General features: G+C 39.7%; 1 protein-coding gene across 3 annotated transcripts in view; it reads right to left on the bottom strand.

The window, feature by feature from the left end:
• SLC44A1 (solute carrier family 44 member 1) overlaps window positions 1-25,537 on the bottom strand; it is a 179,466-nt gene that overhangs the window by 134,867 nt on the left and 19,062 nt on the right. The window lies entirely within an intron of this gene.

The raw sequence follows: 25,537 nt of genomic DNA, 5'->3' as shown, positions 1-25,537 counted from the left end.
AGAAGGAGTTAAGGAAATGCAAAGAATAAAAAACATGGTAGCAGAGATGAAGAATACCTTTGTTAGGCTCCTCACAGACTAAACACAGCCAAAGAAAGAACCAATAAACTCAAAGAGAGGTCAAAAAAAATTACCCAAAGTGAAACACAAAGAAAAAAAGAGAGAAAATTAAAAACCCAGAACAGAGCATCCAAGAACTATAGGACAATATCAAATGGTCTAACATATGTGTAATCGGGATCCCAAAAGGAGAAGATAGAATGGGGCAGAGGAAATATTAGGAGAAACAGTGACTGAGAATTTTCCAAAAATAACAAAAGAAATCAAAGCAGATTCAAGAAGCTCAGAGAATCCCAAGTAGGATAAATACAACACACACATGTGTGTGTGTGCATACACACCTTACACATTATATTCAAACTATTGAAAACAACAGATAAAGAGATCATCTTGACGGGAGCCAGAGGGAGGGAAAAGAAACATCACATAAAAAGAAACAAAGATTAAGCAAACTTTTTGTCAGAAACTACACAAAGCAAAAAACCATGGAATAACATCTTTAAATCACTGAAAGAATTTTCTAAAAACACTATTAACCCAGAATTCTACACCCAGAGAAAATGTCTCTTAGAAATACTTTTTTCAGACAAATAAAACCTAGCAGAATTTATTAGCAGCCAACCTGAACTACAAAAATGTTCAAGAAAGTTCTTCAGGTAGAAAGAATATGATACCAGGCAAACTTGAATATATACAAAGAAATAAAGATTCCCAAAAATGGGTAAAATGAAGGTTTAAAACTTTCCATAATAAAAAGTTTTTTAAAAATTAAAAAAATAAGGGTAGGAATATATGTGTATAACAACATTCACATTACGTACTCCTTTTGCACACTTACAGAAAGTTAATAACCTAGAAGGCAGAATTACAATTTTTAATACTAGTTCTGGACCATAAAAAACAATTCTAAGTCAGACTACTGTTGACATCTACCTTGTGTTTGTATTATATTCATTTCCTTAAACTTAGGGAGGAACAATGTTTAACATCTTCGCATTCCTTACTACATTTTGCACATCATAGATTAAAAAAAAAAAAAAAATCCGCTTCCATAGCATCTCTTATGGAAGTCACAGACCAGGCAACTATGTCCTAGACTCCACATTCACTATGAGCCCCAATAGCTAAAGCCAAGGCCTTCCAGTGGATCTGATGTGCTCTAACAGGGGTGTATATTTTTTAAGGAAATAATCCTGTAAAAAAGTTTTGTCCTAAATTTCCATGTTATTCCTAATAGGATACAGTTGTTGACTAAATGTATGTGTAGATAATAGTAACACACATAGATTTTGACAAGTGATATAACCAGTTGGGTCAAATCAGGTTATCAGTGGAGGGCAGACAGGGTGGGCCAAGCCAGGGGATCAATAAGGTGGGAAAAGGTCTGGCAGATGTGACTTTAGCAACAAAAGGTCAAATATAAAGGCAGCTAGGGTCTAAAATCCAGGAAGTCAAAAGACACCAAGGTGATACAGAACGGCAAAGATTGAATGCTCTCTGCCCTCTTTTTATATTCTGTACTTACTGTCTATATGTCTTTCTCCTAATTAATATAGAAGCCCAAAGATTCCCCAAAGATTCTTATAGTAATAGAGTATTACCAAATGCTATGAATCTTTCCTCAGTACACCAGATTTTTGTAGACATGGTTTGAAAATAATGGAAAACATGCTATAAAAAGGTTATAGTCAATTATATTAAAAAGTTACTTGATTTTGGGGCTGGCCCCGTGGCCGAGTGGTTAAGTTCGCGCGCTCCGCTGCAAGCGGCCCAGTGTTTCGTTGGTTCGAATCCTGGGCGCGGACATGGCACTGCTCATCCAACCACGCTGAGGCAGCGTCCCACATGCCACAACTAGAAGGACCCACAACGAAGAATATACAACTATGTACCAGGGGGCTTTGGGGAGAAAAAGGAAAAAATAAAATCTTTAAAAAAAAAAAAAGTTACTTGATTTTCAGACAATAATCTTAAGCATTCCATTAGTTCTTCAAATAAATACTGAGCACCACACAAAGTACCAGAGATCCCAAGACAGGGAAGACAGCCCCTGCCCTCAGTGAGCTCTCGTTTAGCGAGAGAGAGGCAAACTAAGGACTACAATATCGTGAGTGAGGCCAAAGTAAAGATGTGTAAAAAACTGCAGGAATAGAGATGGGCAGCCATTAAACAAACATTTGTGAGATCTGTTGAAATTATCTCACAAACTTCTGAAGCAAACACGGAAAAATGATTCTTTGGTGTCTAAAATAGAATGTGTTTTGTGTCCAAAACATACCAAAAATTCTTGCTAGCTGTGAGGGAGAAATATTGACTGCCAAATAAGAATTATTCCACTCAGAAATGTTTAGTAGTAAACAAACAGAACATTCAGTTGGTCTAAAACAAAAAAATCAGCCATTTCTTACTTCATATCCATTAAGATTTCATTACACTAAAGATTTTTATGGCTGCTCCAGTTAGGAATGGGCCTTTTGGTCTTGGAAAAGAAGAAGAATATCTTCCTTTGTGTTCTGACACATTAGTGCAGGGCTGTATTTACTAAGCTACTGGAGTAATATTTTCATGTTGATGTCATTGGTGAGATTTCCTACTAACACTGAGTTAAACATTATCTGGTCACATACATCTAGAGTTGCACCTGGGCTAACAACTGTCGCCAATCTTTTTTTTTTTTTTTCTGCTTTATCTCCCCAAACCCCCCCTGTACATAGTTGTATATCTTAGTTGCAGGTCCCTCTAGTTGTGGGATGTGGGACGCCGCCTCAACATGACCTGACGAGCAGTGCCACGTCCGCACCCAGGATCTGAACCCTGGGCCACCGCAGCGGAGTGCGTGAACTTAACCACTCGGCCATGGAGCCGGCCCGTGCAACTTGGAATTTCTGACGAGCTAAATGACTATGTGCTCCGTTGTCATTTCCCCTAAGTAAGCCAGAGAAGTGCATTCTCCCACATTCAAAGCAACAAGAAACACCAGCCTGGGAGGCTGGTCCAAAGAAAGAGAAGTCGTATACAGGCAGTGTGACCTCTGCAAATAAAGGACAAACCAGCATCAATTCCTACACCATTTAGGCCAGCAGTTCACAACTATAGCGCTGCCCATACTTCTCTGTTTTTATCAGTTTGAAGGTATACCCCAAGTAGTCATTATTAGTAATTAAGTACCAAAGCTTAGAAATTCAAGCAGAATCAAGATTATCCTGATAAGGTCACTGACCCACGCTTATGTTCCTACAGGCCAGCAACAAGGAGAGTTAAACTGTAGGCCAGGAATTGCAATAACCTGAAGACTACACCTAAGGATAAGCATAGGAATGCCGTCCTTCACATTATGTGTGCCTAGATCTCTGCAGCACAGATCCATCCTTTCAATCCACGCTGCCCTTCCCAGATTCCAATGAAAAGCCAACTCTGCACGTGAAGGCCAAAGCAAGGCGAGACTCGGTCTCTCACCCAGCAGATTCCCAGAATGCATCCGTGGGAAGTGTTTGTTAACTTGTTGAATAATCAAATCCCCCCTTCCCCCCGCCCCAGGTTTTTTCTTGAACATCACAGTCTCTGCTTCTTGGTAAAGGGACCACCTACAAAACAGGCTCACAGTCCCAGCCGCTCCGCTGCAGTTTGCACTGTCCCAACTATTCCTTGGGTACACCCAGAAAGCCTCTAACGCAGTCACTGAGTGCACCTCTCAGGTGACTGCTACACAGACTTTTGCGTGATTTAAGTACATATGCGGCAGACACTGGGCTATCTGTGAGGACTTTATTTTGTTCGTGCCAATCTGTTTTACACAAAAAACTCCAGTATTAAAGACAAAGAGTCAGACACTCCCAGTCTTCGGAGCTCCCTCCAAGGACATGCTGCTTCATTAAATTCCCCAATATGCTTTTATTTGCACAGAGTAGTAACAAAAGAATAAAAGAGCTGATGTGTATCATTTTTGCCACAATTTTCAATAGAGTGAGCAGACCTGATGAAGTTGGGCAGCAATAAAACACGGAAGCTTTCAGCCTTCTGTTCACAGCCCCTGCAAATAAAATCTTGTAATAGGATTCCGAAAGACGTTGCCTGTCCTTTGGGAAAGCTCTGTCAAGGATTCGGAGTGCATAACTACTTACAGTTACCATAAGTAATCCGTTTCATTTGCTAAGCCTGGTGATGGCAATTCATATTTGAAAGGTAAAAATAAAAGCATGGTTTTAACAGGCAGTTAAAGGTAATAGGATACACTGAGTGGAAAGATACAGGCATCTGTGTCCAACTGCTTTCCTTAGTTCATGAACTTTATACTAAATCACAAACATTCATGCATTTAAGGAAAAAGGGAGGAAATGGCAACCAGAGCTGCTTTATAAGTTATGCATTTACAGAGTGATGGAAAGATCCTGGAGAGAGATGCCAATGCCTTCATTCTTCCTCCAACTGCCCTAAAAAAAATAACTGCGGGCCAGTTACAAAAGTGTTCTTCTTACACAAGACTTCTCAGTGACTGTCTTTCCTACACATGAGCACATAATAGTTACCAGGCAAAAGCCAAGTTCATCCTATTCTGCAACACAGCTAATAGCATCTTTTACTTCCATCATCAATGATACATGATCAAAATTATATAGACAAGCCTTGTCTGCAATCCTCAAACAGTATTTCTAACTTCTCTTTCTTCTGAATCAGTGGTGAGAATGTTTTTAATTTAAAATTACTATTTAATTTTTAAAAAATTATACAGTTCTTACAGGCTTCATTTTTCCCCAACACATCCTACAAGTGTTAGAACTTCTTCCGTATTTGATGATACCAAGGACAGACCAACAGGACCAAAGCTCTACTTTGCACCTTGTCCCTGCTACAGCCAATCGGCTTCCAGATTGCTAGTGGGTTTACTGAGCTTTCTTGCTATATTGTAATCACTTTTTCAAAGCAGGAATTCATAGGTACTCAATATAGCATTCTTACTCCAATCCCACTTCCTTTCTTCGATGGAACAGGTAAAAACTGACTTATGACGATTACAGGGACTTATGGAGAAGGAACATGAAGATTACACTGATCATAACATAGCCAACGGGTGGGTGGAGATGAGCAAATTTATATTTTAAATCAAAATCAGACGTTATCTTTGCCAATGAAAATGTTTTCAGTCCACAACAATCATGCATAGAAATAACTATATGTTCAGTTCCGTGGCAGAGCCTAAGAATCTTAACTGACCAAATCCCTATTATCGTTAAAAAAATAATTTAGGAACCCCCAAAATATGGATAGGATCCCTTCCTTTGTGTTCCTATAGCACACTACGAATATACCACCACCACAGTAATTATCATTTCACATTATAATAATTTGCTTCCTCAGTAGATTACGAACTTCTTAAGGGAAAAGATGTATCTCTTTTTTGTTTAAATCAGGGATCAGCAGTGTTTACAATAGGCACTTAAAATTCTTCAAGTAAAAGCCTATTCCACATAAAATAATGCTGTACAGAATCTTTCTTTAAGTGGTTGAACATGTGACGTCTATTCTTCCCTTCTTGGTGCCTACTCAGGGGCAGGGACTAGGTTTATTCACTGCTGTATCCCCAGCAGGTGAACAGTGGCTGGCACATAGTAAATTTATTTAATGAATGAATGAACCAGGCCAGGTCTCTTACCATTAGAGTGGCGTAATGTTAGCGCAAACATCCTCACTGCCTCTCCTGCATGAGATCATTTCCTTAAAAAGCATTCTATGGCATCATAGGCTGGCTCTGTTCCCCATAGATATTATGTAGTATGGCATTTCCCAAAGATGTTCATTAATAGGCTATGGGAAAAACAAATTCCAGATTTAAGTAAGTTTTGGAAATGCTGGCTAATGAAGTCTAGTCTTTCAAGTAGGACTTGTCTGAAGCTCTATTGTGAGACTTTCCAAAACTAATTTGGTCACACATCCATTGGGAGACATGACTACAGACAGTGCCAACCTCTCTCACAATACATTTCTGGAAACCAGAGCATAGGGCTCATGGTTAGGACGACGCTCCCACTGAAACACACTTTCAGAAGGAAACTGGTAACACTGGTTAAGACTACGCTGAAACCAAAAGCAACGTAAAGTGGTTAGACACCCATGGAAAATAATTTGGCAATACATTTCAAAAACCCAAATAAATAATCTAAAACATTAAAATAGCTGCACGTGAGATGTTCAATACAGTGCTATTATGAGAAAAAATTAGAAATTAACTATTTAAAAATAGAAATTAGTTAAATATGAGAATAGGATTTGAAGTAATCATAAAAAAAATCATGAAAACTGCATAGTAACATATAAAAATGATAATGATAAAAACATGTATTAGAAAACACGGTATGAAGTTACATCTACACTCTAGTTATTCAACTTGTAAAACAGTACACACACACACACAAGCATTGGAAGGGGAGAGTGAAATTTTTAACTAGTTTGACTTATGATGCATTTTTCTCATTTTGACTTCCATTAATGCTATTTAATTATGGAAGAAATAACAGAAAAGAAGAAATATTGGCTTCCATTTCTCCAGATTATTCTTTTTCTGCTTCCTTAGTATAACGTCAGCTATAAACAGATGTAGTATCAAAACCACCAGAAAATGTTCAAGTCATTCTATTTGACACTTATTGACAGGAGATCAGAACACTTCAAACTGCACTAGAAAGCTGTATGCGGAGAATCACCTAGGCAAGAACAAAACTCCTCCTGGAGGATGCAGAACTGGCGACATCAGAGAAGTACCACAGTCTAATAAACATCAGAGAGGTGACGCACCCATATTGAGAGGGAGGAACACAAACCTGGGTTTGAATCCTAGCTCCTCTTCTAAATGGGAGTATGATCAGCTGACCTGATCCCTCCACTTGTAAGGTAATGATGATCATCCCCATATCATGCACCGTTGTCTCCAGGATTAAATGATTTTAAGTAAACCTCTTAGCTAGGACCAGGTCCTAAACTACTGATACTGCCCTTTCCCCATGGGCTACGGGAAAACACTTCCCTATGAAGCATCTCAAAAAGCGAATTCTCACAAATACTCATCTCAAACATTTTTAAATTGCTCTCATATTGTATACATTCCAAAATGTGTGCCTAAAAAGTGAAAAATGAGTTGTAAAGGAAATAAGACCAGGAGAAACTAATGAGGGCACAGTTGTATAGACACTCGCGGTAAATGTAAGAAACAAATCAATAATGACTTTCAAGTGATCATACAATTAGAGCAACTGAAATGCCTTCCTCTGTCTTGAATTTTTAAAGGGAGCTGAAGAAAACCTCAATTCTAAAACCCATAGTCAACCAAACTATAAAAAGCCATTCACTCAATACACAATTATTACCACATGAAAGGAACGACGATGGGGCCTAAGAGACCAGGGATTTGACTTCCATCTTCTACTCTTCTCCTCTGGCTAATTTAGCTTCCTCATCTCCAGGTTCTACCTTTCCTCTCCTCCCTTTTATAAATACACAATTCCTTTGAGTTCACATATGAGGGTTGGTGAGATGACAGACAAAAACGCACAGATTTATTGAAGGTGGAAAAAATCATAGCTCAACCTTAATTAAGATTACCAAAATAATCTGTTTTAGTCCAAGTACTTACTTAGTGACTACGTAACACTAAATGCAGACTATGGCTAATATTACTGAGCATATTCCATGTGCCAGACACTTTACCTACATTAACCCATTTAATTTCCACAACAAGCCTATGAGGTTGATACTATTATTATTCACATTTTACTCATGAGGAAACTGAGGCAAAGAGGGGTTAAGTAACTTGCCCAAGACACACAGTCAAAAAGTATTAAAGCAGAGACGTGAAGCAGGCAGCGGGCCCAGGGCCCATGACCACTCTGCTCTGCCATGTTTACTGTGTGGACACTGGACCGATGCATGTGGAAGAGAAGAGGGAAAATAGGAAGAGAGACGCATAAGAATTACAGCAAAAATACTATAGTACATTCTGTGGCTTAGTTTAGCTAAACTGTTTTTTTTACATGGTTAACATTTTTTCTTACAGAAAAATTATAGGCTATAACCAAAAATAACAGATTAACATATTTTGTATTTTGATTTCAAAGATAATTTCCAAACGTCCAAATATGACTGTTGATATTTGAAGAAAACACCTGCAGTGCTGTTTAACAGGTAGAAATAAACTGTTGTTTCCTTCTAGCCTTCTGTAACTTCCATCTATACTTTGTGTAACACTTGCTTGGATTTCAAAAAGAGTCATAATACTAAAGCGCTACTTCACTATTAAGAAATCACATACAAATGCCCATCAACTGACGAATGGATAAACACAATGTGGTATATCCATTGCACGGAATATAAATATTGGAATAAAAATAAATGAAGTAGTGATACATACTATAACATAGATGAACCCTGAAAACATTATAAGTGAAAGAAGCCAGATACAAAAGACCACATATTATATAATTCCATTTATATGAAATGTCCAGAACAGGCAAATCTATAGAGACAGAAAGTAGATTAGTGCTTGCCTAGGGTTGGATGGGAGCTGAGAGGAAATGGGGAACCACCACTAACAGGTATGGGGTTTCTTTTGGGGATGACAAAAATGTTCTAAAACTGTGGTGATGGTTACACAACTCTGTCAATGTACTAAAAACCATTGAATAGTACACTTTGGATGGGTACGTGGATTACATCTCAACAAAGCTGTTATATGTATAATATAAATCATATAAAAACACTTAAAAGAGGGCCACACTGCCCACTTCTCATGTGGAATTCTACTGATTTCACGACAAACTCCATACGAACACTTTTAATATAGCTATATTAGGTATACAACAAGACAAGAGCAGAATAGTTTTAACTAAGGTAAAGAGTTGAGTAATACTGAAATTTGACGAAAGAAAGCATTTTCCTAAGAAATCGGAAGTTTCAAGAATTACTAGGTAAGGTGCTGATGTTCACGGAATAGTTCAAGCCCTCTTTAGGCAGCACAAGCGGAAAAAAGAAATAAGGTGGCAAAGAACTGAAATAAAACAGACCAAAGTAGAGAAAGAAAAGTCATCTTAAGGAGACCAAAGGACACACCTGCCAAGGCAAAGCTAGACTGTGACACAAATGGAGCTACAGAAAGAATGTACTTGTCAGAAAAGAGGGACTGGACAGGGCAGGTACACACACAGCTACTATTTATTTAGCATCTGTTCGGTGCCAAGACCTGTACTTGGCCAGTTGTACTGAAAAATTACAGTCTGAGAGACAAACATTGGCATGGCCCTGCCAACCTGTCTTGGGGAAGGGGTGCCAGGGCAGCAGCCTCTCGATTGCTGAATAAACAATTCAGGCTACTGAGCTGCCGCTGCACCGGGAGTCATCCAGCCTCCTCCTCTTCGTCTGATTCCCTGTCATTAGGCAACCTCCTGACTCTTTCCTGGCTTCCCACAAGCCGATGAGCAACACACATAATGTAACTAGAGAGCTACAGAAAAAGAAAGCAACAGAGGTTACTGCGCATGCAAAGAGTCTGGATGACTATACACAGGCTAAGCTGTCAACGATTGTCATCTCATCAGGTGGGATCAGAAAGGACTTTCTATTTATACATTTCCATATTTGGATTGGATTTTTTTTAAATAACCATACTACTTTTAGGAATAAATATGATAACTTTTAAATAATAATTTGTCTTTACCTTAATACTAGCTAAGCTGACAAAAAATTTCTGGTCTGTATGTCAGTTTGATAAATTAGCCTCCTGAGTTGACATATGTGTCTTACGACTTTGGTTACGTGAATCTACTATTAATGAAAGGATGCACTCTAAATGTACTAGCAAAATTAAGTTTCTGAGCCTCCAAAGCCCCAGGGCTTGGTGAATTCTAAGATCAATGATAATCGGCAAAGCCTCCTAGTAGCCATGAACTGGGCTTTCTTGGCAAAACCTGAACCACTCCAAGTACTCTGCATTCAAATTCTACAAGCAGAAAATATTAAAGACGTATAATTTAGAATCCTTCTAGAAAACTTCTCCCAGAATTTCAGCATAATTTACAACAGGCAGCTTCTGAACCTACAAACTGGCCTTAGCCAACCAGCTTTGGAAGCAAAGAGGTTGGTTCTATACCACCAACAACCAACACCCTCTCCCCGACCATGAATAGATCAGAACCATGGAGGAAGCCCTAGGAACATGAGAGTCCTAAGTTTAGCCTGGCCCTGGAACCTGTGTCCTGAGTCAAACTACACTCTCAGCCCCAGCTTGGGGTTTAAAGTTAGAGGTCAGAGTACCCTGTAGTAGGGGCCACTGAATGGTGCCAATATTTCAGCATCAGATAACCAGCTGGCCCTCAGCCGCCCAAGGTATGATCAACTGGTTATCTCCAAATGACTGCTGGGTCTGAGAATGCTATATTGTTACAAAGCTCCCAAATTCTACCTCTTGGTAAATCCAACTACTAAAAATCAAGACATCAATTATTTAAGTATGAAATGGAAAAGAATAATACAGGGATTCAAGCATCAAATTGACAGCTGGATTAGAAGACTATTACAGTCACTTCCAACCCTGAGATACAATGGTTCTACAATCAACGAAGCTTTTCAGGATAAGCTTAATTAATGAAAACCAGCTAAAGATTCTAGAGCGATTAAAGAAAACACACAGAAAGACTAGAAACGCCCAAATAAGTGAGGAGGAACACTGTATCATCAAATTAACAGTCCTGTAAATGACAGATACTAAACTTGCTCTTAAAAAAAATTAAGAAAAATTACTGTATGTAGACCAACCTTGAATAAAGAAATGCTCTAAAAACATAAGCATCTGTAAATCTCCACGCCCAATAAGTTATTAAAACATCTCACTCATAAGAAACCATTTTTGTCCACCTCCAAGGCCAAGTCTAAGCACAGACAGACCTCATTTTTTATCTTGACCGGTCTGTATCCAATTCTGGCAACCCATATTTCCTACCAGCCGGTCCTCTGTGTGTCTATTAAAGCTACTTTTCTCACATCATAAGATTCATCTTCATTAACCCCCTAAAGTGACTACTTTTTTTCTCTCTCTCCACACCCCTATCTCACCCCATGCCAACTGGTTCTTTCTGTGCTGCCCAAAGTGATGATTCTCAATCAAAGGCTTCAAACAACCATACAACTTCTAACAATATTGCTCCCATATTCAGAAAGTCTCCACTTCTCTGAAATCCAATTAAATCCTGCTTCTTTGCACAAAGTCGACCTTATAATAAACCAACCTTCTATCAGAACTACAGATATGATCTCAAAGAAACAACCCATCTAAGATGGTACCTGTAAGACTGGGTTACCCTGTGGCCAGCCAGTAGTCCATTGTGGAATAAAAAGTGCAAGTCGTGTATGGAATCCCTGCGTCCAAACACGAGACAGGACCCCAAGGCTCCACACCTTGAAGCTTCTCTTCCTGACAATACCATGACCCCCTGACAATGAGACACATCTTTGGTCTCCTGGTCCACTGCAAAATATCACTTGGGCCACCTTATCACTGTCTAGACACAAGCGGTCATGTTTTCACATATCACCACTCCCCCCATGACTGATCTTTCTGATGACCACGCTTACAAAAACTACTATACACAGTAATTGAACAGTATCAAAAGGAGAATAAAAAATCAGATGAGAATATAAATATGCAGAGGAAGATAGCAAAACACATGCACCACTGCCAAGAGCATCATGGGCTTCAGAAGGAGAAGAAACCAAAGGTGAGACACCCCCTGCTCTGGTCCAACTATTGTTTTAAAGCATTTGTCTAGCAACATCTCTGCCCTTAGTCCTCAGCCGCTATCGGATTTGGCCCCAAAGAGGCCACTCCCAGGCAGGCCCCAGTCACCCCACAGGGCTCTTTCCACCCCAGAGACCCTTTGCAGGGCCAGCACCCTTGTGCTAGGACAGATCCAACTCTAGGTACCCTCCATGATACAACACAGTGGATTTTTATTCTTAATTATCTCTGTAATTATCTCTGCTTCCTGGGGAAGGCAGCTTCAAGTAAGGATGTGCTCTGGCCTGGGGTGATCCCCAGGTGGTTTCTCAGCATGCTCTTCCATGTCTGTGCCAGTGCTGTGCTGCAGTCGGCTTGCACCAGCTCATGAGAGCCAACAACCCACATCTCCACCCAACTCCTCTTCACCAACTTCACGCTAGTAGCCTGAAATCAGCATGGTGGCAGTATTTATACCACGGAAATCCACAAATGTGACAAATCCAGGTATTTTCTTTCTTTCCTTGCAGAGCTGGTCGTTAAATATTTACCAATAACCACTACTTGTGCCTCAGTTTGTCACTCAATGTGTGAGTTTTTCTTTCATACTGAAATAAATTTTAATACAGCCAAATCAATTTGGTCCAAAGACCTTTTTTCACGGCTTTTAGGCTCTTCAATTAGTTGATAGATACTTTTTTTCTTCTACTTATGGTTTCATGGGATTTATTTTAATGTATGAGTTATCCAAAAACTTTTAACCAAATATAATATCTAATCAATTGTCTTTGATTCAAAATGGCTCCTTTAATAAATTAATCAATTCTTATTTATACTATGGTCTTATGTTTAGACTATTCTCTTCCATTGACCTGTTTTACTAGTGTCAACAACAAAACAATAGGAGCTAACATTTTTTGAGTACTTCCCACATACTAGTAATTTACTCACTCTTTATTTACATCATATCATTTAATCTCAACCTTTACAGGTGAGGAAACTGAGGCCTGGAGAGATTAAGTGGCCCATGGTCACATGCCTGGTAAGTGACAGGCCTGGAATCCAAGTACCCCAACACCTAAGATCATGACCACAACGCTAAACTGTAACACACTATCGATTGCTATGGCTTTAAATTTTATTATCTGGTATTAGTCTGTCCTTTACGTTTATTGCTTAGAATCATTTTGTCCAGCTCCTCTAAGAATATATGTAATTTTTGCTCAGATCATGTTAAATTTATAAATTAATTGGAAAAAAATGACATCTTCTCAATATTCTACTTTTTGCATCCAGGAACAAGGTACGTCCCTCCAGTTCATTTAAGTTTTATTTTATAAATCTCAAGAAAAGTCTTACAGTTTTCTTCATCTCGACTGCACATATTTCTTGTTAGCGTTATTCCGAGGTACAGCCACGTGTTGCATAATGCCATTTCAGTCACCGAGGGACCACATATACAACAGTGGTCCCATTAGATTAGTACCAGAGGTGTAGAGTAGGCTGTTCCATCTAGGTTTGTGTAAGTACACTCAATGTTCACACGACGAAATCACCTAATGATGCATTTTTCACAATGTACCCCCAATATTAAGCAACACGTGACCGTATTTTGTATTTGTTGTTACCATGACGAAAGGGGCATTTTGCCCATTATGTGTTTCCAACTGGTTACTATTGACACTTGAGAAAGCACCTAATTTTTGCGTGTGTACCATATATAGCCCTTATGAATAATTTTTAGTTGATTTTCTTGGTTTTTGTATTTTATCTCCTTTCTGATCATTATATTTATTTTTGTTTTATGGTTTCTTGTACTAGTCAGAACTTCTAGAACAATATTAATGGTCATAGAAGGCTTGCTTATACATTCCAGAAGTAAAGAGAAAATCCTCTAGTGTGTCATTGTCAAGTATGATACTTGCTGTTGGTTTAAGAGATTGGATCTTGTTAAAGATGTAGGTTTCACTTCCTAGTTTTTAAATAGCTTTTTAAAAGAATAGATGTTGAATTTTCTTACTGAATACCTACTTTAAACATAAAAATTTTAGACTATCCAGGAAGGAGGTAGATCTGTGTGGTCCTTGGTGTCCGTCAGCTCTGAGGAGTCCTAGGTCAGCAGTACAGTCTGTTCTGCCACAACGTGTTTCTTTGACACGCAGGACCTCATACACAGCTGGCAAACAGATGAATGACGCTGGTATCATAGGGAACTCCCACGCAATTTTTCCCAGCACGTTAATGTTTCCAAGTAATCAGACTCAAGTTTTCTCATGCTTATGAAAGAAAAAACCTTAGCAATATAAGAAGACCTTAGGGGGAGGCGGGTGCGGGGAGAGGCTGAAAAATCTACAGAAACGACAGGTTTCAAGTGGTGGCTGATTCCGTGGCTTCAGAAACCATTACGCTTTCCTTCTTTTTTTTTGAGGAAGATTAGCCCTGAGCTAACTGCTGCCAATCCTCCTCTTTTCGCTGAGGAAGACTGGCCCTGAGCTAACATCCATGCCCATCTTCCTCTACTTTATACGTGGAACGCCTACCACAGCATGGCGTGCCAAGTGGTGCCATGTTCGCACCCAGGATCAGAACCGGCGAACCCCGGGTCGCCAAGAAGTAGAACATATGAACTTAACCGCTGCACCACCGGGCCGACCCACTTTTCTTCTTTTAAGCTATCTGGCTAAACACAAATGCAGAAAAGGAGGCTGCAAAGACATTTCTCCCTGTATTAAAACAATGGATTAGGGGCTGGCCCCGTGGCCAAGTGGTTAAGTTCGCGCGCTCCACTGCAGGCGGCCCAGTGTTTCGTTAGTTCGAATCCTGGGCGCGGACATGGCACTGCTCATCACACCACGCTGAGGCAGCGTCCCACATGCCACAACTAGAAGAACCCACAACGAAGAATACACAACTATGTACCGGGGGGCTTTGGGGAGAAAAAGGAAAAAATAAAATCTTTAAAAAAAAAAAAAACACAATGGATTAATTGAGAAAGCTATATCTAGGATCAGATCTTTTAATTTTAATGAAAAGGTCTCTATTAGAAGCAAAATACCCTCCAAGACCTACTGCTCAAAGTGAAAGCATGAGCTTCAGGGTTTAAGGCCACAGAGAATTTCCCACTGTGATCCTGGGCCCCCCACACCAGTAGAGTAAACTGTGCTAGCTTTTTTCTTGGTAATTCTATCAGGACTACTTGTTACAAAGTTCCTTTGTTTTAGGTGTTCTGTCCCCACTCTATTTTTCCCATCAGTCCAGTTGTTTTCAGTGTCTCATTTTGCACAATACAAGGTTGTTTATTCTGAAATGGTTGTTGAGGTTTTAGTTTTGCTGTTTTTGTATGCTTGTTTTCCAGGTTCACCTACGCGGTGTGGCAGTGGAAACATTTGTATTGCTCATAGAAGCACTGGGTCTAATGCAACCTGCTTACCAGTTGAGATTAGATTAGCCCACTTGAGATTAGAGATTTTTTCTTTAAGATTTTATTTTTTTTCCCTTTTTTCTCCCAAAGCCCCCCGGTACATAGTTGTATATTCTTCGTTGTGGGTCCTTCTAGTTGTGGTATGTGGGATGCTGCCTTAGCGTGGCTTGATGAGCAGTGCCATGTCCGCGCCCAGGATTCGAACCAACGAAGCACTGGGCCGCCTGCAGCGGAGTGCGCGAACTTAACCACTCGGCCATGGGGCCAGCCCCTGGAGATTTTTTTTTAACCAGTCAGCCAATAGACACGAAGTACCTGCCCATCAAGGAATTTAAGATACTTGATTTAAATATTGAGAAATTTAAATCATTTATCACAGATGGAGTATCTACAGTGAAGAGGGGGCAGGGAGGGGTGCAAATTTCTGAAGTATGTTCACGCAATGAGGCTGGCCACACCCAGGTCCCGTTGTCTCCCTCACGACACACATCGATCATCAAACTCCTAATATTCTCCCACACAACCTACTCCACCAACAGCCTTCCTCGTCTCTGTAAATAGTCATTCCACCTTGTCAGGTGTTCAGACTAAACACCTTACGGCCTCTCTTTCTCACACCACGCATCCCATTCATCAAGAAATGCTGACGTCTCTTATCTTCCAAATGTGTCCAGAACCTGACCATTTCTCATCACTTCTCCACCGCTACCATCCTGGTTCAAGCTACCATTATTCCTCACCTGAGTTACTGCAATAGTCTGCTACCTGCCTCTATTCTTGTCCCCTCAAGACTAGTTTCAATAAAACGAGACCCTTTTCATCAGAAGCCAGAGCACGTTAATCCTCTGCTCAAAACCCCATAACGCCTGCCAACCTCACTCAGAGCAAAAGCCAAAGTCTTTATGGTGGCTTACAACACCCTGGGTGCTCTGGCGCCAACCACCTCTGACCTGTTCCCGTCCCTCCACACACTCCTCCAACCATTCTGGGCCTGCTGCCCCTCCAGCTGCTCAGGCTTGCTTCCATCTCCTGACTTTGGCACTAGCTGTTCCCTCAGCCTAGAATGCTCCTTTCCTAGGTCATCGAGCTGGCTTGCCCGCTTCCTTCCTTTACAAGTTTTTGTTCAGATCTCATCATCTCAGGTAGGCTTTTCCTGACCACCCTATTGTAAATTGTGCACATGCACGCATGCACACACACGTACTCCCTAGTGCCCTTCCCTAACGTACTTTTCTCCACAGCAGCACATATCTTCATCTGCTAAGATAGGTTGTGAAAACTTGTTCAAGAGATTTCCTGAGCTGCTTCCTCAGATCAAGGACACTTGGAATTAAAGGGCTTTAAATGGCTTGACTTGTCAGACGTCCCATGACTCACAAGATTGTTTTCCCATGATGTGACAAGACATCTGAACACAGGGGGGAAAAAACAGAAGCACTGCTGGTATGACCACAGAAATACGAGTGTTCTGACTCAAACTGGACATGTGAATCAAGCAAGTGGAAACCGCCTTCATTTTCCACAGCTGACCAGCCCCTACACTCAAGGGAATCTTTGAATTTAAAGAGCAGAGAATCTGATATATAAATTTCAAAAGAAATTCACAGATGTTTAAAGAAGGAATCACACTTCCAGTATCTGTGGTGGGCTCTGAAGTGCATCTCTCGGGGACAGGCCTGAATTATCAAGCATTTGTCCCAGTGGCATGGCTCACATTTTCATGTACAAAACGCAAGAGCTGAAAACGAAATCTGACCAAACAAAAAGTCAATATTCATGACATTTTGAAGATGAATTTACAAAGCTTAGAGCAATCCTAAAACTTCTGACGTGTGCTCAACTCTGGGATGTGTTTACTATCCCTGATGCTGTGGAAACATTTTTTTTTTCATGAAAGGTCTGAAATCAACCCGGAACTACCATTTGTGATGTAAACTAGAGTCACAATAAATTGAAATATGCCTGACTATCCACCCTATACTTGTAGAATATGCTTGTTTCTTAAATGCCACTTTCCTATCGTTAGATCAAGAACGCTAATGACTAGCTCCAGCCCTGTAACTTTGTACTTCTGGGGTTAACAAGTTTATAAAATTTATTTTTCCAATTGGTTTTGAATTAATTTTGAAATCTTAATACTAGAGATCTGTTTTATATCATTATTGTTAAAAATTTAAACTCCACATGGGCCCACACATGTGGATTTCAAATTATATAATCCATTACTTTATCATTTTTTAATTTTTTAATTTTTATTTTTTGAGGAAGATTAGCCCTGAGCTCACTACTGCCAATCCTCCTCTTTTTGCTGAGGAAGACTGGCCCTGAGCTAACATCCATGCCCATTTTCCTCTACTTTATATGTGGGACACCTACCACAGCATGGTGTGCCAAGCAGTGCCATGTCCGCACCCGGGATCCAAACCGGTGAACCCAGGGCCGCCGAGAAGCGGAACATGCACACTTAACCTCTGTGCCACAGGGCCGGCCCCTACAATCCATTACTTTAAAAGCATAGGTGCTTATTTTTCAATAAGGACAAGGTAATGAAACATAAAGAATGCCTGAGAAACTGTCAAAGATTGGAGGAGTTAACTAAAGAGAAATGATGGCTAAATGCAATGTGGGATCCTGGACTGGATCCTGGGATAGAAAAAGGATGACAGTGGAAATGCCAGGAAAACCTGAATAAAGGCTGTAGTTTAGTTAATGATATTGAACTGAAGTTAATTTCTTAGTTTTGATAAAAGTACCATGGTCATGTAAGATGTTAACATTAGAAGCTGGATGAAGGGAACACAGGAACATTCTGTACTCTTTGCAACACTTCTGTGAATCTAAAATTATTTCAAAATAAAGATTAAAAAGAGCGTGCTAATTCTAAAACACAACAAAAATTTTAGCCATTTTAGGGTGACCTATTTTAAAAAAAAGCAAAGCCAGTGCCACAAAGTGGTTTCATTTAGTTATTAATACAGAATAAAGAAAGGCCACAGAAATCTGGAAATCCAGCTCCTCTCAATATACAAATTGTCAAAAATAGATACACCAAACAACAACAAAAAAACCTTCTGCTGATCCGTAACAACAAAATATAAATACCCAAAAACAAATAAAGAAAAACAACCTCTAGATAATAACAACGATCACATTTATACAGACTTGAAGGGAAGATTAGAGTAAGTCATTATTTCAACTAATGCTGGGTACAAAGGACATTCTAAATCTGGAAGGGACTTAAAAGCACATAGTGGTTGTTTCTATGTGCTGGAACTATAAATGATTATTTTATTCCTTAAGCTTTTCTCTACAACGAGCATACAAAGATTTATAATCAGAACAATAAGCATAAATACATTTTGGTTAATACCAGATGTTAGCGCACGCGATCTGAGCTAAAATAACGGGAGGGAGGTTATTTCTGCTCCTGCAAGCTCTCACACTCTTGCTCCTCCTTCGTCCCCACCAACCTGCACTGATTTGGACTCTGACCAGTTCTCCCCTAGTCTACTGCAATCATCAGCCAGTCTCCCCTCATCCCTCCACTCCCCTTCAGTCTATTTTTCCCATTCTTGTAAGTTATTTTCCAAACTTCAGGTTACAACACATCACTTCTCTGTCAAAACAAAAACCTCAAAAACTCTAACGGTTCGACCTATTGTCTAAAGAAGGAGAAATAATATTCTAAGGGTGAAGTGATTCACTGAAGTCATCATTTCCAATCTGCCTTTCAAGGCTCAGCCCACTAAGTCCCACCATATTTAGTTCCAAAGGGACTAAACCCTTCCGCAAACTCAACACTCACCATCAGTCTTCCTCCAAGCCTTTGTTGATGCTCTTCTCATTTATAGAATTACTGTCTTTAGCTAACATTTTTCTGAGTGCTTATTATGTGCTGGGCACAATGCTAACAGATTTACATGCAATTTATCTCCTATAGTCTTCTCATCAACCCCCAGGGGTACGTGCTACTAAATGAGGAAAAGTCACAGCTATTAGCTAATTTTCCCAAGGTTATCTGTCTAGAAAATGATGGTGTAAGAACTTGAACCCCAATCTCCAAGTTCCAAAGTCCAAACTCTGACCACTATCTTCTTTCCAACTTCTATCCTTCCATCAAGTCCCAAAACAAATGGTAACTTCTGGTACCATCCCCAATTCCTCCTGCTGGAAATGATAATCTCTTCCATGGACCCACACAACTATTTAATTTCCTTGTATAGATCTTATTTCATCCTGCCTCAAATGTAGGTAACAATATGTCTGTCTACATTACCCATTAGATTCAAGAGCTTTGAGGACAGGAACAGGTAAATTATTATCCTTCACAACCTAGACTCCACGATAATATCATGGGGTAGCAGTACTCAGTGTCTGTCAAAGAAGAAAATCATCTTAAGGGAAATGTAGACTTCTACTTAATTCTCAGTTGTTTAGACACACACACACAAAATGTTTGAACTAGAAATACACAGAGGGGCCAGCCCGGTGGCGCAGCAGCTAAATTCGCACGTTCCACCTCTCGGCGGCCCGGGGTTCACCGGTTCAAATCCCAGGTGCGGACATGGCACCACTTGGCACACCATGCTGTGCTAGGCATCCCACATATAAAGTAGAGGAAGATGGGCATGGATGTTAGCTCAGGGCCAGGCTTCCGCAGCAAAAAAGAGGAGGACTGGCAGTAGTTAGCTCAGGGCTAATCTTGCTCAAAAAACAAACAAACAAACAAAAAAACAAGAGAAATACACAGAATTTCACAGAGTACAAAGAACACTGGTTTTGAAGCTCAACAAACCTGTTTACAAATCCTGGCTCTACTACAAAGAAGCAACTATCTGACTTTCAGGCAACTCACTTAACCAATGTGTCCGTAATTCCTCATCTGTATCACTGTGAGACTAATGATAATGTGTAAAATACATAGCACTATGTATAGCAAGGTAAATATTTGATAAATAATGAAGTGTTACTGTTATTTGATTCAACCATGTGTTATTAAATTCTGGGCATGAGAATTTGTTTCATGCCCAGAATGATAGTGCCTCATTTCTTGCTTTAAAAAGGTCACTATTTCTAGGTAGATGACATGAAACACTTAGATGACAATACCCAGGATATGTGCATGTATGATTAAATGCAAAGTATTCAGAGAAGGGAGTGAACATATGGACTAAAGAGAAAGTCTTCTTGAAAGGAAGGAATATGAGCTGGCTAATCAGGACAGGATTTGGATAGAAGGGAGAAAAATTCCAAACAAGTAAGGAAAAGCAGTGAAGCAAGACTAAAGATGTTTATTGGCAAAGTATGCCTCCAGTACAATCCTTGCTCAGTGGACAAGCGCCAGATGAATAAACCGAGGGAAGAGTCCAGAGGGAACTTTGAATCTAATGCTGGTATGAAAGATATACTGCTAAACAGAATAAAACTGGGAAAGGAGAGAAGCTTGATATTGCTTATAGGAAAATATTCAGTAAAATGAGAATTAGTGGTTTATCCAATGAATGCATGAGTAAGAGTTTGCTATAACGAGCATAAGCAAAAATCTTACTGATGGATGTATCCTTTGTTTTTTATTCGCTTTATTCACTATTTTTATCTCTAACATCATTGTTAGTATTCCTACCCTACCCTGTCTTTTAGCACTGTGAAACATATTTGTATGCACAGAGAAATGATAACTTAGAGAACTGTCATACTCATTCACATGTGACTGTCTGTGGGTGTGGATAAAATGCAGAAGACATGGGGCTGAGGGTTCCTTACAACTTAAAAATGCTGTTTGATCTCTAAAGACCTTCAGAGCCAGGAAACGTAGTTTATAATTAATATTACTAAGAACACAAAAAAAATTAGACACATTCTGTTGAGGAAAAAACACAACTGTAATTTTAGAGCAATGCCAAACTAGGTAATGAACTCTCACATGGATATCACAATGGTATAAACTATCACTGCTCTGTGACCACAGGTAAAGAATCAGACAATGAACACAGAACACAGCACTTCTTCACAATGGACTCACATCCTCCAGACTCCTATTGCTTGGATGAAATCACTCGGTTGCAATTTTACACAAATCATCCACCATGAAATGGTACCCTGAGTTTACATGTGGATTTTTCAAATCAACGGGCACCTGTTCAATCAGAGCTGGGAAAACAAAAAAGGAAAAACTTAGCTGACAAGTATTAATAAAAGCAAAATGTAGTCCACTCATCTCCATGGTCCAGAGTAACTATCTTGACAGTAAGGAATAACACCTCCACCTCTAAGTCCTCAACATTGTATGTCCTAGAAATAAATTTTGGCTAACTCTTAATCTAATCAAAATTGTCGGTCAACAGGAATAGTTTATGCCAAATGGAGAAAGCCATTTTGAGAATTACATCCCCGTTGAAAATACAGAGAAGAAAATTAAAAATTAAACATGTTGAATGAAATTATTTTAACATAATATTTAATGTGGTATAAAACAATATTTATTTTTCTTTTTATTATCTATTTCCATGCATGTGTCACAAGAGAAGCCAGTGGCTTTGCATTTGCCTGTCTCCCTAAGCAGACGGGGAAGGCCCACTTTCAGCCTATGTATTAGCCACTGCTGCACAAATTACATTTTTTTCAACTGGCTAGTAGGCCATTCAGCAACCTTAAGTGGAATATAGGATACCTAAAAAATGGAGGAAAGAAAATAACCTAAGACCTGTGTTCTAATTCCAGCTCATCTGCTTACCAGCTAAATAATCTTAGACCTTTAACCTCTATCAACCAGTTTTCTCATCTGTAAACAGGATACGCCTAACACAGGATAGCTAATGTTGGCTCCAGATTTTCTTCTCTGAGGGACACAGAGGCAGTTCTCTGATTGGAAGGGGGTCATAAAGATGCCTCTGCACGGCACTGTACTGAAGATTTTGAAAATACTAACTGTCCCTAACAAGAATGGGGATTTGATGGAGATACTGAAGAAGCTAAATACCCTCCAGGCTCCTCCTTGATGCTGGCACTACCTGGTGTAGTGATCACATATTATAAAGGGGAAAAGAGACAAAAAAAGGATATCCACAGTGCAAACTCATATAAGGTCTGCAATAAAAAATTATACATCCTTCTTTAGATTAATTCAATAGAAAAAGTCTGGCCTTCTTGATTCTTGGGAAAATTAAATCTCTTATCAGAATTCATTTCAACTCAACACTAAACACCTATTATGTGCAAGCTATTATATCGGGTGCTGCACCTTCAACTAACCAATACATAAAAACAAAAAAATAATTTCTACACTAGAAATACAAAAATATTACAAGACCAGACTGCAGAGCCCCCATAATCCTGAGCCTAGCATTTACGGTCACAATGTACCTTTTCAACCACATCTCATGTTATAAACACATACTCTCGTCACCCCAAACCACCTCTGCCAAACACATTATGCATTGTACACTTCATTGCTTTTGCTCATGCCATTCTTACAGGACAGAGTTCCTTTACCTACATCCCACTGAAGTTATTATTCACTCTCAAAACCAAATTCCATTGCTTTTGCTTCACAAAGCCTTTTCCATGCCCAGTTGGAATTAAATGAGGTGATTAAAACAAAACAAACCAACCAAAGAATGATACCAGGGAACGAGGGGAGGAAGGAAGAAAATGAAAAATCTGTACCACAGGAGCTCTAAGATAAATATAAGACTAAGGATTTCTCAGAATCTTCTAGAAAACTATTATCCCATGCTACACATAAAATTAACAAGTCTAACAAGGTCCAACAGGAGGAATCTAAGAGGTGAGGGAAAGCCTGTCAAGATTATGGGACAACAACAACAACAACAAGAAAGAAGCAGAAATCTGAGAAATGTACCTAGGAATTATGAGACCTATGGACTTAGAGCCACAGTTGGTCTTTTCATCTATTATTCCAACAGGACTAAGAAGCATGTGGAAAGTTAACCACTGGCTACACAGATGGCATCAAAGAACAGAATCTAGTTTTTTTTACAGATTTAAGACACTGCAAAGATTAAGCACTTAATTCTATCAGAGGGTACCTTATTGAGTCCGGAAGAATGCCTTTGCCCAGAAACTGGCCTATCTCATCAGAGGTTCTCCATCAGAAAGGCCTTGAACCAAAAAATGGAGGGACAGAAGAAACAATGTAAACTGATACTAGAATGCATCATTCATTAAACCAACATTGACCATCTCCTAAGTGCCAGGCCCTGGAGCAAGACTATGGATACAGCAATCAACAAAACAGACAAATCCCCATGCTTATGGAGGGAGAAAGCCAATAAAAATACATAAATGATTTCAGGTCATGATCGGCTTAAAGAAAAATGGAGTCAAGTAAAGAAATAGAAAATGGCAGGGTTGGGTGAGAAGGGCTGTTTAAGAACTGAGGGAGCAAGTCTGACAGATCTAAGGGTAGAGCCAGGCAGAGAGAGAGGAAGGCGCTGACAAGGAAGGATCTGAATATGTCTGAAAACAAGGAACTCGGCAAGAACGTAATGAATTAAAACTGGTAGGAGGAGAGGTGAAGAGGCAGGAAGAGCCGGAGGAGGGGAGAGAGGAGGTCTGCATGTCGTACTTGAGCGTGAGCAAAGTTACTGGACGGTTCTCAGCTCAGAGGAGACAAGATCTGAGGTCGCTTTTTGACAACGTGGGCTGCAGTGTGGAGCAAGGACTGCAAACATCCAAGCACAAGATGGTGACTTGGACGAGGGTGATGGCAGCAAAGTTAGCACGTGTCAGGATACGTAAAGAAAGACTAGAGGCAGTCCCGGGAGAAAATTTTTGGAAAAAGAGAAGCATCACACAAATGACCTTCAATGTCAATATAACACACACACAGGATGGGTCATGCACAAAATTCCATTGTTAGCCGTTCACCTTTTTTTTCCTTAATTTTAAATACTTTAAAGATTTTATTTTTTTTAATTAAAGTATAATCGAAATACAATATCCTATTAGTTTCTGGTGTACATCACAGTGATTTGATGAAATGATCACCACAATAAGTCTAGTTACCATCTGCCACCAAAGTTATTACAAAATTATTGACTACATTCCCTATGCTGTACATTACATCCCCATAACTTATTAATTTTGTACCTCTTAATCTCCTTCAGCTATTTTGCCAGCTCCCAACCCCTCCCTGCTCTGGTAAGCACCAGTTTATTTCCTGTATCTGTGAGTCTGTTTCTCTTTTGTTTTGTTTGTTCATTTGTTGTTATCTTTTTTAGATTCCACATATAACTAAAATCACTCGGTATTTGTCTTTCTCTGACTTATTTCATTTAGCATAACATCCTCTAGGTCTTTCCATGTTGCAAATGGCAAAACTGCATTCCTTTTTAATGGCTGAGTGATATTCTATTGTACGCAGATATACCACATCTTCTATTCATTCAAAACCACAATGAGACAGCATCTCACATCTGTCAGCATGGCTGTTATCAAAAAAACCGCAAAAAATAACAAGTGTTGGTGAGGATGTGGAGAAAAGGGAACCCTTATGTACTGTTGGTGGGAATGGAAATTGGTATAGCCATTATGGAAAACAGTATGGAGGTTCCTCAAAAAATTAAAAATAGAACTGCCATATGACCCAGCAATTTCACTTCTGGGTATTTATCTGAAAGAAACAAAAATACTAATTCAAAGAGATATACGCACCCCTACGTTCCCTGCAGCATTACTTACAATAACCAAGATATGGAAGCAACCTAAGCATCCACCAATAGATATTAGCACTTCTTTAATCCTCTCCTCGCCACTGGGTGGTAAGCTCCATGGCAGCAGGAGCTATCTTACTTGTTGCTGTATCTCCAAAGCCCAGCACGATGCTTGGAACACCAGCAGGTTCTCTGAAAGACTTTTTTCAATAAATCTTGACACTTTAAACACAAGTAAAAAGTACAACCTTACAGGTATCACCAAAACTTAGTAGGATGAGACTCAACGCTGGTCTACAAACACTGAAGCCCAATGGGTGAAGAGGGGAGGGAACTGAGAAAGTACCCCACACTGTTTCAAATAGACAAGCTTACTCAAACATTTACTGCATCTTCTACAGGTTAGACCAGTGCAGTCCGCTGAGAACACAGGTAAGACACTGCTTCTCCAGTCTCCCAGGGAAGAGTTCACACCCTGGTGGTCTAGACAAGTTACATGCCCTCTGCAATGGCAGAGAACAAGAAGAACACAAAACAGCGAGAAACATCTTAGCATCCTCATTTTTAGAAAGGGGAAGAAAGTGAATGCCATGAATTTGCAATGGAGCGTAACTTCATCTCTGGTAA

This window comes from Equus przewalskii, chromosome 26 (genome assembly GCF_037783145.1).
Source record: "Equus przewalskii isolate Varuska chromosome 26, EquPr2, whole genome shotgun sequence".
Taxonomy (NCBI): domain Eukaryota; kingdom Metazoa; phylum Chordata; class Mammalia; order Perissodactyla; family Equidae; genus Equus; species Equus przewalskii.
The sequence above is the reverse complement of the archived record's forward strand: the minus strand, read 5'-3'. Positions and strand labels throughout refer to the sequence as shown.